Source organism: Culex quinquefasciatus, chromosome 3 (assembly GCF_015732765.1).
Source record: "Culex quinquefasciatus strain JHB chromosome 3, VPISU_Cqui_1.0_pri_paternal, whole genome shotgun sequence".
Taxonomy (NCBI): domain Eukaryota; kingdom Metazoa; phylum Arthropoda; class Insecta; order Diptera; family Culicidae; genus Culex; species Culex quinquefasciatus.
In genome coordinates, this window is record NC_051863.1 from 21,422,344 (window position 1) to 21,440,900 (window position 18,557).

The 18,557-nt window shown below is 36.1% G+C and overlaps 1 protein-coding gene across 3 annotated transcripts in view; it reads left to right on the forward strand.

Moving 5' to 3' along the window:
* The first annotated feature begins 732 nt into the window (after nt 1-732).
* The window catches only part of LOC6033023, a 115,432-nt gene continuing 97,607 nt past the window's right edge, over nt 733-18,557 (forward strand). For all 3 annotated transcript variants that reach the window (XM_038259583.1, XM_038259584.1, XM_038259582.1), the window contains exons 1-2: nt 733-1,326; nt 4,436-5,134. The gene's annotated coding sequence lies outside the window, so the exon portion shown is untranslated. The remainder of the gene's footprint in view (nt 1,327-4,435; nt 5,135-18,557) is intronic.

Below are 18,557 nucleotides of genomic sequence, written 5' to 3' on the forward strand. Positions count from 1 at the left end.
CTCTATTGCAACGGTCAGGCAATCCAAATCTCTTTTTACACTTAGACAACAGTGTGTCAAAAATAATCAGTCCGCTTTTTGCAAATCTTGGCCTGCAAACTTTTGGGTTCGGCACCCTCAAGCCATGAAATTGTCGAGAAATTTGGCTGTAAGCTGCGAAGTTTTGATTTTTAAGCCTTGAAATGCATTTTGTTTCCTGTTGCATAGCACCACGTGTTCTTGAGCGCGCAATTCAAACTGAGAGAGAGAGTGAGAGAGATTGCAGGAGAATGAGTTCTCCGGTCCGGACTCTCTTGATAGTTTTCCAGAGAGTTGAGCACAAGCGCGTGGAGGATAGTGTTGCCTGAAGATTTTTATATTTCTTATCAATCAACATTTGTAACGGGTCTTCAAACAGTTTTTCAAAATCTCGAGTTTTTTTTTTGAAAAGTTCTTATATTTAACATATGAAACGAATTCCTTATAGAACCCTAAAAAAACTCTTGAAATTGAAAAAAAGTCATTAAGTTAAATGTAAATTTGTAACGTTAAAAAAGTTAAACCGAAAATGCAAAAAATATTGTAGTTAATTGTAACTTTTTTTTGTCTTGGCCACATTTTTATGTTAAAAACTCCTTACTTTAATGTTTTTCTCAACTGGCAACCAGGAGCACTGCCAACGATCGAGCCGATTCTGCAAGCTGGCCGATTTTCATTCATCAAACCGAAACCGAACTTCAGTTGATCGTCGGCTGCCCTCTCGATCGCAGAGTGTTTGCGCGCGCGCGCTTTGCGACGCGATCGTGTCTTGGAACAACAGTTTACGTTTCGCGCGGTTGCTACGATTGGCTGAAATTGAATAAAAGCGTTCTTTTTTATCTGATAACGAAATCGAACAGCGTGTGGCTTACTGCGATTAGAAAGAAAATATTTTGAACAAGTGTATTGGTGAAAAACGGTGCGGTTTTGGGTTTATTTTTGAGAATTTTGTGGCTTATTAAAGTTTTTTAAATTTTGCAACGGTCAGACATTTGTTTAAATCACTTTTGATAAAATAATGATTCCACTGAGTTAGTGTTGTAGACCGATTGCTGATACAGTTGGGCATTTTTTTTATTTATTTCATAAAATTGAAGATCACGCTCGTGTTCCACGCGAAGATTAAAAGAAAGTGTGGCGAAGTGGAAAATTGTGCTTTTTTTATTCGTTTCTTTTCGTTTGCGTGTGTGTTCACCTCTGTCTGAAGTTTGTGGAATCGTGTGGAGGAGCTACCAATTCGTGGTGATCTTGAAAACTTTTCTACTAAACCACACTCAGACACACTTGTGCGGATTCCGGCAGACGGAGGTGAGTTGTGGTCGTCTAGCTATACATAGAGTAGGCTTCGATATCATCAAGGCAACAGCAAACGGAACGATAATTGCGCAAGTGACCCTATTTTGCAGACCGCGTTTGCCACTCGCTTGTTTTAGATGAAGTCTCGCTTTGTGTGTTCAAGTTTTTTTTTTGGTAAATAGTAGACTGCTTAGGTACCCAGTTGGATGTATTGTTTAAAAAAAAATTATTCAACATTGGAAAATTATATTTTAGCTTATATTCAATTTTTGACATCCGGTCTATCCTCAAATGTATGTTTTTGAAGAATAACTCGACTTCTACAAAACATTATTCTGATTATAAAAAATATAATTTTCTGTGAAAAGCCTGTGATTTAAAAAATAATACACGTTCATTTTTTAATGTGGTCCAATAATTTCAAATAAAAAAATATTTTTCTGATCAAAAACTCGCCGGGGCATATTCACAATTTCATCCTGTATATTGAAGCATTTGCCATCCAGAGCATAATATGCCATGTTTTCATAATATTTTTTATGTTTTTCAAGCTTCAAATCAAAGAATTAGCTCATTATTATTTTCTTCTATTATTTTATTATTTGGTGATAATAATCTACACTTCAATCTGAACAAAGACATTAGTTTTTAAATAACTTGAAAGAAATTAATTTTGTTTTGTTCTTTGTTTGTGCTTTGGATTTTCAATGAAACCAAAATAAAACGGTTCAATCAAATGAAATTAGTTTTTTTAAAATAAATATATTTCTTTTATTTGTTTTCATTTGTATGACATGACCAGAAAAGCATTAAAATGTATTTTATAACATCTTAAAAAAACAAGATTCGACAACAAATAAAATAATTCGTTACAAGGAATTTTTTTGGATAAGTTTAGTATTTATTGTTGTATATAAAACATATTATACAAATTATCTTTGAGTATCTATCGCCAACTGGAGAGAAATGAGAAATCAATAAAATAATAGAAAATTTATGCAAAAAAATGGCTGAAATAGCTGTCTAAATTTGTTACATTTGTCCTGATGTGCCCCAGATTTGATGAAAAATAGTTAAGGATTTCTAAGAAAATAGTTAAATTTGCATTTTCTTTTAAATAAAAAATAATATTGAAATATTCGTAAAGATAATACCCAGTCATGTAAAAATAAAATAGAACATTTTGAACGCGCTAGGCATTTTGCGGATCTGTAAACTAAAATTTTAACAATTTTCCCTAATAAGTCAAATTAATGCTAACACACTGGGAGATGAAAAGTGAGAATGCGTAACGTGATTTTTGAATGATCCCACTTTGTTTACAAAAAAAAGTAGAAGGTGGTTCAAGCCCAAGCGTGACTTTTCCCTCGCACTTGAATGATTTATTTTGAAATTTGTTAAACGATTTTTTTTTCAAGATTTCGGGAGACAAAGAACTTTGTCAGGTGAAGTTTCGCGAAGTCGGTTTGGAAGCAGGAACTCCCGGATGTGCTGTGCACTTTTCGAGACAAAGTATACCGTCAGGAAAAACATCGTGTTGTACTAGAAAAAGGGAATCGCGCGCACCATTCGAACGGAATCATCTGATGAAGACGACCTCTGGATGGGCGCTGAAAAGGAAATTAGCCTGTAGGAAGTGGGTTTATTTGAAGAAGAATGGCTCGACGACGATTTTTCTGGTAATGGTACTGGTGATTCCGAGAATAATCACAAAATGTTCGTAAGTTAAAAAATTTAATGAAAATATTAAGAGAAAAGGAAAATCAATTAAATGTGGTTATTTATTTTTTACAATAATTTCCTGAATGATCGATTACAATACTTGCCACTTCAGGCGAACAGTAAAATGGTTCCACTTTGACAGTTCCAAACGGTTCCCCCCAAGTGGGTGAAAAGAGAGTACGCGTAATGTTTTTTTTTTCGAATGGACCTTCTTTGTTTACATGAAAAAGTAGGAGATGGTTCAAGCTCAAGTGTGACTTTTTCCTTGCAATAATTTGTTTTGTAATCTGTTGTGGATATATTTTAAGTTTTTGGTTCAGTATGAAGCATTTTGCACGAGGTTTTGCCCGTTTCTGCACATACACCAATTGCGTTCGGATAAAAGAGGTCTCTACCGGTTTTTGGGAGACAAAGAACGGCGTCATAAGTGGACGAAGTTTTGCGAAGGCGGTTCGGATCAAAATTTAAGCGAGAGCTCTTGGATGAGAAAAAAACCCATTTTTTTTAGTTAACTTGTTATCTGTTAAAGATGAATTAATAAAATTCGTATTTTTACTTTTGACTAAAAGAAAGAAATATAAGAAAAAGTTTGAAAATTTTAAATATTCGAATTCGTAAACTTAAAAAAAGTTTTTAAAGTTAACTCCATTGGTCCTTTCAAATTGTTTTTAGGTTTATGTTCCTTACAAAATTTCAATAATTCATAGCTGTTGTTTAGTAATAAAATTTGTTGGATGTTTTTTGTGGAGCTGTGCATCTTAATTCCAATATTTTGTAAAATATATCCAAGTGATTCCAAATACACTTTATTTTCATTTAATTTAATTGCCAATATTACAAAACAAAAACATTTTTTCTTTTCTAATTCAAGTTATAAGGTGAAAAGGTTGAGCTGAACCTATTTATAAAATATTTCATGAACAGCCGAAAAGGCCAGTGAAGGAGGTATTAGACTATAACGCTCAAGCAAACTCGCACTTTTTTTTACAGTTTGGCAGTTTGTTTATTTGCCTGATTTTGTTTGCAGTAACGTCTAGAATCTAGATCAGGGGTAGTTGAAAATCCGTAGTAACAGTTCAATAGGGCGAATCTGCGTTTGTAAACAAGCAGTTTATCCCTTTTGCTCAAGTGACAGTTCGCGTAAAGTAAGAGGGGATAGACTGCTTGGTTAGATATGCATATTTTCCCTATTGAACTGTTACTACGGAAGTTTCAAATTTGAGGTCCACGTGGTTTACGAAGAACTTCTGCTTCAAGTTGTTAGTTATTGAAAAATCATAAAAACCGCTAAACGTTATTCCTAAATGATCCCCTAACCTCAGGAGATTCTGAAGTCGGTTGAGCCAGAAAAAATGCAACTTTGCTAAACAGTTGTTTTATTATTTATTTTTCATTCTAGGTTATCCAGCTGACGACCACCGTGCTGTGTGCTTTATTTTCCATTCATTAGCTGCATATATTCACGATCGACAACAACCTTACGTGCCCCCGTTGCTAGGCGTGTATTTGTGTACGTGTGCGCAGCCTACTACTCCGACCAACTGTCACCCGCAGCTGCGGCGTTTGAAAAGCCGCACAATTTCTGTCAACGGATTGCTTCGATCGCGAATATTGGATTGGTGACCTTCAGTCGGATGAGGAGAGCCTGCTTTGATGACTTTGCGGGTTGGGTTCGGAATTGAAGATTCGGAAAAAAAGTATTGCAAATCGTGAGAAAAATTAGTGCGATTGACGCACGTGGGGTTGCGTGTGTGTGTGTGTTTTTTTTTCGTGAGGTTCATTTGAGAAGAAGATCCAAGTGAGAAGCCATTTTTCGAGAGAGAAAAAAAGTTTAATTATTGAAGTGTGGGTTTTGCAAATAAAGTCCAGGCAGCTGCTGCCGGTAATGATCGTGATGGTGCAAACGGAATAATATTGTTTTGTGGGAGTGTTTTTCTTCTTCTTCGAATGATTAATATATTGTAAGATCTGAAAAAAGGAGAAGAATTTGCCGTGTCATCTCACGTACAACTGTTGGATTACTTTCGTCATTTGTGCTAAAGTAAATCAGCGACCGGAAACAGAACAGTTGGGCGGATGTCGTGTGATTTGTTGGAAGGTAAGATTTGTTAATTTATTAGTTTTTAATTTGATATTCCCATTTTTTTGCTTCGATTCAAAATACAATATCAGAACTAAAGAGAATTGATATTTTGTTAAAAAGGAATATTTTTTTTTAGATTTTACCAATACCAATACAAAAAAAAAAGATTTTTTCAAGTTTTATTATCTTTGATTTTTCTTATTATTTCTTAAAATCTTTAAAATAAACTTGAACCAAATTTAATGTTTATACTATTTTCTTCATGGATCTTTTTGCTGACACCTCAATATTATGTTTTTTTAAATTTTTAATCATAATTTTTCTTTTCATTTAAATCTACAAAACTTGTTAGCAACATCTTTTTCTAAATAAAAAGCACTACAGTTGGTTTGAGATTACTTCTGCAGCAGTTTACACGTGTCCTTAATTGGCTTTGGATGCGAAAATTGGCCAATTATGTTTATAATTGAGGTTACGCGAAACCTTTCTGTGCTTCTTCAATAAAAATGCCCTAAAACACGCAGAAAAATAAGGCATATTTGAATCAACAAAACATTTTGTTGATTTGAAAATCTAGATTTTTGTTGAATCAACGCTAAACGTCAAAGCAACTTTTTCAAAACAACAAATGATTTTTGTGGAATTGAGAAAATCAAGGTTTGTTTCAACGCAAAATCGGCGTTGATTATATTCAACAAAATTTTTGTTGAAACAAACCTCGTACAGGCTGATTCTACAAAACATTTTTCTGCGTGAACGAATTGCCTAGCGTGTTTTTACAAAAGGACGTATTAATTTAATTTTTATAAACCTGAATCAATTTAAAAAAAATATTCACAAAACATTAATTTCAAGTTTTGACATTCTTCAAAATAAATACTTAAACTCAAATGACCACCATCAACCACTTATCACTTCAAGCCTTACAATTGACTTGTAGAACAAGTTTATTTTTTCACGTGCAACACTTTAGCGTTGCAACTGGGCTCCATTTTTTGCTCCTTGATCGCAGAAAAAAATTATCCTCACCGGCTAGAAAAGCAAGTACAGCCACCTAAAAGTCGGAAGTCCGCCAAACCAGTTTGAACACATGTGGCCGGCAGTGTTGCCAGCAGCAGCCCCATAATTGTTCAATCAGCACTGACTTGTTTGGGCTCGCTCGCCTAATTGGCTTTGGCAGTGAGCCGAAAAGTGCAAATTTGGAAGACTTGGTGTGGGGGGACTCGCAGAAAAACGTGATCTGAAAAAAAAATAAACAAATTGTTGTTATTCGGGCTTTGTCAGTTGGACTAACCTGAAGTGACATAAGTCACGTTTTGGCGCCGCTAAAATGGGGATCATGTTTTAAGTCTAGTGAAGAGTAGCTTAAAGAAGTTTGGTCAACGGAAATAATAAGAAGAATATCAGTTTAACCTCAAATATTAAGTTTGCTGATAACGTCGCAAACGTCACACGTTGCAACGTCACAACTCTGTAGATTGTGAGCTGAAGACGGCGAGTGGCGCTGTCAGTGTTTATGAATAGTAAAATATATACATCTCACATTAACCTAGTGATAGTTCACTGCATAACGTGACCCCCCCTCATCTTTCGATTGTCGGCCGAGTTGAAGAAGCTGATAACATTGGTGAACTTTCAACGGCTGACTCGGCGGCAGTCTTGTCGCCGTAATTAACATGGTTTTTGTTCTTTTCAAAGTTCACACACATTTGATCATAATTTCTATTTTGCTAGACCATTTCTGATCATTTTGTTGACACACACATCCACACGCAAGATGAGAACTGCTTAACAAAAGTCGCCATCAATATCTTTTCCCTTGCGGTAACGTTTTCAAAGCGCTTAAGATATGAAACTGCTTCCAACTACCGGCAACACGTACTTTGGAACATTAGTTAGTCACTCACTTGAAAAATAATCCCGAAACTTGTAAATAATTAGCAAGAGCCATAAAAAAAACAAACGCGCCAGGTCTTTTGACGTTTGACTTTTGACGACCCATTCCAATCAAAGGCTGGAGAAAACCGAGCGAGACGCGAAGGCAAATAAAGAACAAAGGGTGGCCACCAACACCACCAGCAGCGCCTGTTGGAGTGAGCCAGTGATGTCAGGAAACATTCTCCATGAATGCAACTTTTCGTGAGTGTTCGCTTAAAATTTATCACAATTGGCAGCACTAAGCAGACTCAAAAGAGCGCTGGAAGAAAAAATAACTAAGCTGAAAAGAGAAAAATGGGAAATATTTTTTGCAAATGCTTGTGAAAGGAATTGAATAACTTTTAGTAAAAAAGAAAATAAACAGAAATGTTCACAAAAAGTTGCACTACTCGTTGGTGTACTTGGTTTTAGTAAATTTCAAGGAACACTCCAGATTATCCAGCACCATTCAAACACGACCGCTTATTAGGCTTAAAATGGGTACATTTCCCCTAATTTAATACATTTCTCATTGATTTGCCGAAACATTTTTCTATTTACAATTATTTGTTAAAAAGTTTTATTTCAATGCAATAAACATACAATCTGAATCCTGATTACTGATTACGGAAAAATGGCGAAAACAGGAAAATCAAGTTTTTTCGCTAAAATTGCAATACAGTCATGTCCCGGTTTTGCACTGCTCCCCTGATTTAGATTTGTTTAGCTGCCTCGGTTAAGCACAGCCCAGTGCTTAACTGATGCACAGAGCTTATGGGATTTTGGCTTTTTGGGAGACATTGGCTATAATCGTATGAAAAATCATACTAACATAAAAAAATTATGGTTTTTTGGAATCGGGATGATGTCAGCTATCAATTGCACTTACATAATAATTTTCTAAAAATACGTATTTTTCCTGTATTTTGAAAATGCAATGTTTCTCTAAAAAACACTCAAAATTATTGTTATTGCAATATTAGTATCAAATTATAGGGATTTTTTTATACAATTTAAATATAATTTTTTTTTATTGAAAATACTAAAAATTTCACAAAATATGTATTTTTGAAAAAATACTCAAAATTTAATTTTTGTAACATTTTGAGTATCATATGATCGGATTTTTTGATACATTTCGAATGTAATAACAACATGTTTTGAAAATCCTAAAAACAATCACAAAAATATGTATTTTCGAAAAAATACTCAAAGTTTCAGTTTTTTTTAATATGGGTATCAATTGATTGGGGTTTTTTTTCATAAATTTGGTAATAAGTATCATTTTTTTAAATACTCAACATTTTTACAAAACTATATATTTTCGTTAAAAATCACTCAAAATTTCAGTTTTTTTGCAATACGGATATCAAACGATCCGGATTTTTTCATACATGTCGAAAGTTGTAACTATTTTTTTTTTCAAAATACTGTTTTATTTACAAAACTACGTATTTTCGAAAAAATGCTTAAAATTGAGTGTTTTCACAATATGGGTTCAAATGATCGAGATATTTAAATAAATTTCGAAAGCTTTAACATTTTTTTAAATACCCAAAATTTTCCAAAACTCTAAAAAAAAACTAAAAATTTCAATGAAACTGAACTGAAATTTTGAGTGTTTTTGTTCGAAAATACGTAGTTTTGTGAAAATTTTGTGTACATTCAAAAAAGGTTGTTATTACATTTGAAATGTATGAAAAAATTTCGATCATATGATACCCATATTATGAAAAAAAAATTGAGTATTTTTTCAAAAATACGTAGTTTTGTGAAAAATTTGAGTATTTAAAAAAAAGAAGACGCAGTTGATTGGGCGGTCTCTATCACTCAAGTATCGGACTAACATTCCCATCCACTTCCCCGTGTCTTACTGAAATTTGGAGTATATTTTCGATAATAGTTGAGTGAAAATTTGGGTATTTTCAAAAAATGTTTTTATTATATTCCAATTGTATGAAAAAGTTCCGATCATTTGATACCCATATTGCAAAAAACTGAAATTTTGAGTATTTTTCGAAATGTTTTATGAAAATTCGAAATGTATGAAAAAATCCCAATAATTTGCAAGTAATAATATTGCAATAAATATTGAAAAAACAGAAAAACTGAATTTTAAAGTAAACCCTTTCATGCCTAATGGCCTAATGGCAGTGATGGGTCATATATGAACCAAAATTGAAAATTTCCAAAACTAGCCTATAGTTTTCGCATGGTCGTTAGAGTCTTATTTTCACCATCAACTATTTTTTTTTAATTAAGGCTTGAGAGGGTTAAGATATATGTTCATGGTTTGTTTTGTTTAGCTGAAATTTTACTTTGTGACCCTATTTTTAGATTCTTTGTAACTTTTCTAAATTTTCTAAATTGACTATCCTGACCTGATAAATAGTGTAAACTAAAGGAGTTATGAGACTATGACAAACAAACAAACATACTCGCCAACTAACCAACTTGTTGGCAGTTTGGCTGCATTTGTTTACAGAAACGTCGGACTGCTTTGTTTGCAAGTTTGCCGCAAACGATTTTGCGAGTTTGGCAAACTGTCAAACACAAAAATTGCGAGTTTGTATGTTTGTTTGCCATAGTCTAGTAGCTCCTTAACAAGTTGTCTTATACAATAAGCCAACAAATTGCTCTAAAGCGACATAAGGCTTTCTAGTCAGAAATTTACCACAAAATAATGTTACATGGTAACTGTGGGTTTGTTTACATACGATTTGCTGTCTCTTTCTAGCACAAGTTTTTTTGTCAGGTGACTTCCAACTATTTTTTTTTGACTGACCGCCCGATATGTAAGCCAACATATTTCGCAGGACTGTGACAGCTCGAGCTCGATCATTGTTTGTATCAGAACACTGTGACGAGAAATTCGTCATTTTTGGTCAATCGACCACTTTGACTAATTTGAGCTTTAGATAATCGAATCTACGGTTTATTGGACTAGAAACGACAAACAAAATGCCAACAAATCATCAAATCGGATGTTTTCCAGTTGTAAACTGAAAGACAAATCGCTCTCATGATGCAGTACGAGAGCAAGTCGCACTTTGCGCCACCGGAGAGTTCAAGGTCGTCCGCTCTTTCCGATCTAGTGGGCCGGGCCGGAGTGTAGAGAAACCGCACAAACCACGTTCGCTCGGTCGCGTTCAGACCTCAGCAGACGTTATTGACACCACGCTCCGCGCCGCCTGCTATGTCACCCCTTGGACAGGTTCCCAGAAGCTGCTATCTGGTAGTTATATTTGAGTTGATAGTTTTTTTTTTCATTTTGATTTTATGAAAGGATCCTAATTTGATGTTAAAACATAAAATGTCAACTTTTACTCTGTAATTTCCTGGAGCGCACATTTCCACTCAAGTAGAAACCAACCGATGAAACGTCTGCGACTAGAACAGCGCTAATAAGATCACCTAACGATTCAACTATTGACACACTCGCGGATCTAACGAGGCTGTGCCAACCAGCAGCTACTCACACTGTCTTTGTAGTCTCTGTTGACTTGCCAACAGAACAAAAGGGGTGTCTGCCAGTCAGTGATGAAAATGCAAGGCCTACTGGGGGTTTCATCACAGACTACTGGATGTGAAACTGTAATTTATTGACGAGGGCAAGGAAATAACGGCCATTTCAAATCTAGAAAATTCTTGGACGTTTTTGTTTCGCATTTTTATTCTATTTTAAAGTTAAGATAATTTTCTAATTTAATACTTAAAGTCTATGATATTGATTAGTAGGAGTGGGTGCTATTCTAAGGTGTAATCTGAATTCATTCGATTACAATATTCCGGCGGCGTATAAAACTGGGTTGGTTCCATCCAAGGACACCGATTAGAATGATCCGATTTCAATCTCTTCCACAATGAGATAAGTAGATCACGTGGATCACGCGACACCAGCAGGTAGTTAACCCGTTTGAGCGGGACACAGATTAGACGCGGTTCGCTCGAGTGCGGCAAATTAACATATCAATACAGACGGATGATTTACGACGTGTCAAAAGGTGGCTGCCTCCTGTCGGCATTAGCGTCATCACGGCCGTGTTAGGTGATGGGACGGAGCAAATATGGAGAAGCCCCGGTTGTTTACGGTTGCGCTACATCATCGTCGTTACACCTTGCAACACCACCTGAGGAGGACAGCTGATCCAAGCTGTGAGTCGCGAAAGAGCGGAGCAGAACTGCCGTACGTTGGGTACACTTTGTTGCAGATCAGATCATTGTTAAAAAAAATAGTAATAAAATTAAGCCAAAGTTTTTAAGTTTAAGTTGTTTCACTGTTTCCAGCCAAGACGATCATTATTATACTCAATCCCATCACTCTAAGCGGTGGTGTCTGAAAGCAGCACGATATTTCAGGAAGTTCCTTGAAATTTACTCAAACCAAGAACACCAGCCATTAGAGCAGCTTTTTGTGGATATTTCTACTTAATTTGACTTTTATCAAAAGTTATTTCTATTTCTTTTGCAAGCATTTTACAGAAATATTTTCAAAGTCTATTCTCGTCTGACTGGAATTCCCTGTTGTCCACGCAACTTCTATTATCGGCCAACAATTTTGTTTCTTTCAGCGCACTTTTACTGATGCCAGTTCATGTTATTTGAAACAAACATTTAGGATTAAACTAACAAAAAGTAGCGTTTCAAGAAGAAGTCTCCTGGCATCACTGGCGCTCTGCTGGTGGTATTGGTGGTAGAGGCCCACCATGCCTTCGCTTCTCGTTCGTTTTTCGACGAGAATAGGCAAAACGTCAAGTGGCTCAGGGAGTTTTTTTTTGTTGAAAGTGCTTGATTATCAATTACATGTTTTGGGATTATTTTCACGTGAAACGTTAAAGCATGTACAGGAGAATTTATTGCCAGTAGTTGGAAACAATTTGATATCTTAAGCGCTGTGAAAACGTTAGCACAAATGAAAGTTCTCTTCAAATCTCGACACACTTGGAAACTAAACCATAAAATTCGGTTTCACACACTAAAATTGTACAATTTCCTCTGCAACTGAGTGTACCGAAACGTACCAACTTCTCATCATTCTCAATCCACAAGTCACTACACTTTTGAGAAGAGCTTGTTTCGCGTAAAGTTCGCCGTTGACCTTGGGCTGCTTTGCTTTGGCGATGCCGCACTATCGGTGAGAACAAATCTTCGAATTATCACGCCTCCTCGCGTCAAGGATTTGAATTGGACGACGAACACGATACTCAGCGCAACAAGTCGAGTGCAACTTCCTTCTTCCGAATTTGGCTTGGCTCTTTTTGTTGGTGGGATTTGCACATCCAACGCCGCCGCCGCTTGATTGGTTTTACACCGGAGATCGCGAAAATGAGACCATCGATTAGGAAGAGTTTCGAACGATCGCAAGCGATTAAATCATCGACGAAAATATCATCGCTGAGCGATGACACCGTTTGTCATGGGCTACTTGATTATCTTTTTTTCTGATAGGTCGAAAATAGGACGCTCGACTGATGAGCTGAATAAGGTGGTTCCAGTGCACCCAATAATGGTCTTCCCGATCGATCAAGTGACCACAAGTGTGCAGACAAGTGGTTTCAACGAAGTGAACCATACTCGCGGCAGTGCAGCAGCGTCGGAACCCCATTTTGACACCTTGCCAACTCTTGAGAGTCGTTGACTGACGCTATCGCGCAGCTTTGATCTGTTCGTTGACCAACTCGAGGGGAAACTTGTTTTGTAGCGATGCCTGCAGGCCATTGGCCACCATTAGGAAGCGAACCGAGCGTCACACGCGAGTTTGGCTCCGAAATCGGAACTGACTGAGCAACCATGTTTGGGTAATGATTCGGGGCGAGCTTGCGAAAAGTTTGGCGGATCGGATTACCTGCAAATCGCAAATACCTTTAATCCTTTCCGACGAAGATCTTACAAATCATTGCTTAATCGGTTCAGACCATTTCTTCACCGGTGAGCTTCGCTGTACTCACTTCATAATCCGACTCCAAAGAGAACGTATCGAGCCTGTTCAAAAGGTCAACACCAATGCGAAGTAGGGAATCTCTGCACCTCGAAGGAGGCGCAGCCTTCTAATATGAACTGATCTGTCAAAACATTCAAGGTGATGAATTTATAGGTTGACACATTTTATATTTCGGTTCTGTCGAACTCAACTTTTTTTGGTCGTGTTCGATTAGAGGTTCCTCACGGCAAAGCCGTGCCGACGAAGTAAAAGGGCGTATCCGTCGCGCAGGGCATACTTTGTTGGCCCTTGTTATTCTTGGCTTGTCGAACAGAGTGTTTTCGCCGTGTAGCACAAAACGTCGTCATGACTTCTGAACTTTTGTCGTCGTGGACGTATCAATGGAATCAATTTGCCTTGCTCCTTGGAAGCCATTCTCTCCAGGTATAATCCACCTCTTGGGTCCTCCATTATATGCAGATTTATTGTGATCTTCGTTCCCAGCAGCGCGCTGTAGTACTTCCTTCGGGTTGGTCCGTTTAAAATTGGATGTTGTAAATATAAAATAATCACCTCGTTCGTGTCGGTCGTTGTCGTTCACCGTGAACAAAATAATAACAATACGAAGCCGTTCCGATGTAAATTACAATCGCAAATATCGACGCACAGTGGTTTTTGACATTTCGGGAGGGAAAAAAGTGTTTATTTTGTTTCGTTCTTGTGGCCGAGTCAGCTCCCAAAACGTGATTGGTCACGTTTTGGGCGAAGAGAACGGTCGAAAAGGGACATCTGTTGTTTTGTTCAAATATGTAAACACAGCTTAATTCACTCTCGAGAAGAATGCTTTGAATGTTTTCGTGGTAAATTTAATCATACAAATGTAAAATAGGGCGTAACTTTGGATGTAAACAAGGAGCTTATCCCGCACAGACACAATGTAAACATTTCAATGTTTACCTATTTTCGAACTCTAGCCAAATCGATTTAAAGGAGTTTGTAAGTGCTTCTGAATAGTTAACAGTATATTTCAATGTCGGTGGAGCAGTGGTTAGTATGATTGCCTCTAACCTGAGCTGTGCTGGGTTCAATCCCAGTCGAACCCCGTGACTTTTTTTGAGACAAGTTCGATCACGTCGAATTGGAAAATATATGTCGGTTTTTAGGCCACTAGATTAGATTTCAAAGGTCATCAGTTCGAAAACCTTTGTTCTGAACGAATCTGATCAAATCACCGAACAGTCGCCACCATCATTCTCCACATCCGTCACGTTGACTCGCCGTGACAGTCTGTGACGTCAATCTGGCCAATTTGCTGGAATCTTTGCGGTCCATCCCCTGTGCCACACAATTTATCCGAATGACACTATACTCACACACATCAATGCGATGATCTTCTTTTTTTTCACACCACATTATCATCATCACCATCGCCGTCGTCGCAATTGGTGTTCCCCATTGGACTCGGCACAAAAGTCTCGGGCTGGACATCCTCCGTGTGGAGACGATACAATTTATCTATTTAGCATGATCTTTACGCCCAAGTGCAATTTACTTCGGCCGCGACGCGGCACGACAGCCAATTTTTTAGTTGGGGCGAGTAATTTTCAAGATGAGTAACGCTCGGTTCACGTGATCCAGCGATCAAGTCTCGACTTGGAGACTTTTTTAGTCGAAAATAGTTTGAAGTTTCATTTTGACAGTGTGTGTAAGCACCATGTAAAAAGTGACAGTTCTAAAAAAAGTGTCAAGTTAATGTAGAATGAAAGTTATGAAATGTGACAGCACTTTGTTTACATCACTGCACTCTGACAAAAAGTTACGCACTTTTGTTGGTTAAACAACTTCCACCATTCTTTTTTTCCTCCCACATACCAATAAGTTCTGTAATTAATACACAAAAGTGATCCCTCTCTCTCTCTGACACGCACTTAGTTCGACGACAGCCAGCCAGATCGAGTGGTGACGGAACAACATAAGCCGTGTTGCTTGATCGTGTGCGTGTGTGTGTGACAAGACAGCCGGTTGACCGTGATCTTGAATGATCGATCATCGAGTGTGCTGTCATTCAGTTAAAAACTCGATTTCTTCACTGGGAATCGATTCCACGATCCACGATCACTCACACACACGTCTCAAATTGGATGGCATTTTTAGGCTTCTTGAAATTACTTTACCACCACGAATGCGTTGCAGACACTCACATGTGGTGCGGGGGGAAACATTTTGCAACGATGTTGATTTATGGCTCGATGAGGTCAACCGGTGTAATACCTCTATACACCGCGTGTATAGTAAGGCTCCGCGGTGGAACCGGTGTGCGCACGTGAACCAATTCTCATCAGAACGGAACTGCCCACCTTGCTGCAGGTCGACGGTAATATGCATACATCCTAAGCTGTAGTGACGCACTGAGACAAGAGTGTTAAACTAGTTATTTTTACAGCTAGGTTTACACAGTTGATTCAACAAAACTAGAACTTGGAATATAACTTAGTTTCAGGTCGCAATTCAAGTTTCACAAAGTTTAATACAAAAAAAAGAAAGGTTTTTTTTTTAATAAAACAGTCCAAACTCGATATCTGAATGCCTTGGAAAAATTTCACTTTGCATAATAGAATCTTCGGATAACCAAATCACAAAAAAATCCTTTGTCTTTTTTTTGATTGACAGGCTTAAGTATGACTTTAGTATGTATTAAAATATAATACATACTTCTTAACAAACAAAATACTAATCATTTTTTATTGATATTTTGTACGAATTGAAAGACAGCATATACATTTAGAAAATTTATAAATTTTTCTTGAAGTTGTGCGTTTTTACAAGCAGTCAAGGCATCAATAGGGTCATAAAGCCCTTTGTAAATTTTGATGTACAACGATGAAAACACGCTTAAAACCCAATTCTAATTAGTTTTTTTTAATTTGATGCAAAAAAAAGTTGACAAGACAACATTTTTTCGATGGATCAACTATGGTCCCATTGGAAAGAGCTGTCAAGTAGGACCTTTTCTGAAGGACCGCGAGGTTTATTTTTCAAAATTGATTTAAAAATCCATCATTGGTATCATTGGTATCATTGGTGTACTCAGAAAAATAAGTTTTATCGCTGTAAACAATAATATCATTAATCTAAGCTTGATTTTAGGATCCAACCGATCCTTACACTTATTTTGTCCATTTAAGATGTTATTCTATACATTTTTGTTACAAAATATTAATCAGAACCAGGATCAGAACAATTTTCGATAAATTTCAAATTTCTCGGGAAGTCCCGGAATTTAGTAACCCCGGGAAATTGGACGCTATAATGAATTCTTAACTACCCTAAAGTAGGGTAGAGTAGTCATCAATGAGACACGGGGAAAAATGATAAAATGGCTCTCACAAGTCGTAGTTTCAACCAATCAGGCTCATATTTGGGGGAAAGATGTGTCTACTGGATACACGTCTGCCATAATAATGGCTTTGGTTATGAATACTCCCTTGAAAAGTAATTCATAAATGTTTGATTCTGGGGTGTAAAAGTAAATTATGGATAAAAAATACTTTATCGCTCCTAGGCTGCCATTTGCACCAAAACTAATATTTTTTCAAATTTCTTTCGACGTTCCATAGGGATTGAGTTGGGCTACAATGTCCTTTCATTAGGTTTGACCAAAATTTAGAATATACCCAGAATCCAGCGCTGTCAATTTAGCCCACGGGTAACAATGAGACACTTTGATTTTTCTTCATTAAACATTCCAAAATCCATGTAAATCTTTCAAAACATGAATTGAAAGTGATTTTTGGCATATTTATGGAGTATTAACTTCATTTAACCATAAATACAAAGATATTTGGTATAAATATATGAATTTAAAAAAATTAAATACTTTTTAGTATAACTTTTGTTAATTCATGTTTCATGTTGGCAAAATTGCTATAAAATGTTCAAGGCAAGTCACCTGTTATGGAACAAAACAAAAACATGATGTTTTACAAGAAAAGTATTGATTTTTGTAGAGTGTCTCATTGTTGCCCAGCTGTCTCATTGTTCCTGCCAAGTGCGTCTACAATGAGACAGTTGAATAACTTTGGCTGTAGATGTCGGATCAATCTCATATTTTGGTCAATGTTAGAACACACTAAACGAAAGAAAATACAACAAAAAGCTCATTAAAACATGCTGATGAAAAAATTAGAAAAATCGTTGAAAGTTGAAAACCAAAAGTGTCTCATTGATGACTACCCTACCCTAATTTAAAGATTTTAAATCTAATATGGCGGCCAAAATAGCGGCGATGAACAATTGAAAAATGCATTTTATAATTTAATAGGCAATTCACTATTAAAAATTTGACCAAAATGGGGTTGCATAAGTCGAATTTGATGACAAAAAAATTAAAATGAAAAAAGATTTTTTTTGTATTATCTAAAGTTTCATACAAATCTTCGGATAATCGAGCTTCGGATAATCGAAACTTCGGATAATCGAGTCTGGACTGTGGCAGCCTTTTTTTTGACAGTTTGACAAGTATATTGCCAGGAGAGTGCTGTGTCCTATCCCTCGCCTAGACCAGACCAAAATCCATGATAAAACTGTCAGACCTTATCTGTCAGACCAAGACTGACAGACCAAAGAGTAAAAAGTAAACAATCTTGGTCTTTGACGTAGGTGCACACAAATCAAGAAAAGAAAATTTGATTTTTTTTTCAAATTGGTTTTGGGCGGCAAAATTAAATGTACGCCAGAAAATGATTAAATAGTGCGGCATCCTGCACACCGCCATTAAATAAGCAGTTAAGAGCCTTATTCGCCCGGTTGCACCTGAACAATCTTGAAATTATTTATGCGGATTTGTTCCATCATTCTCTTATTTATTGCACGACAGCTCGTTTCATGGGGACAACAGTTGATCCAGCGCATAATGTTGACTAGTCGAATTATTGATTTTTGCATGAAAATAAAAAAAGGTGATTATAAATAAATGGTTCTCTGGCATGCCTTTTATCGTTGTATGTAAAAATCTACCTTTTTTTTTTTTTACTTTAGGATCATAATCAAACAAATATTGAAAAAATATAAATTTGGTAAGCCTAAAATCTCAAAAATTCTTTAGTAAAATTCAGAAACTTGAAAATTGATAATTTTCCAAACTTTGTTATTCAAAAATAGACATATTCAAATCTTCAAATCTAAAAAAAATAAAATTCAACAATTCAAAAACACAAAAATAGTTCATTCAGATATTCAGAAATTCTGAAAAAATCTAAAATCCAGATATCAAAAATACTAAATATCTTGAAATATTTAAAGTTGAATATTCAAGAATTTTAATATTTAAAGCATTGAAGAACTTAAAATTCAAAAATAGAAAAATATAAAATTTCCCAATTTGAAATTCCGATTATATAATAATTTGGTAATTACAGATATTCTCAAAACTTCAAAATTCCATATTTCGAAAAAAATGAAAATTTGCTCATTCAAAAATTAAAATTTTTAAATCCAGGAATTTGAAAAATTTAAATACAGTTCGTACTTGAATCACACAATTATTATTTCCTTAAATTTTGCTCTGATTAGATCAAAGTAATTTTTTTGAGTTTTGAGGTT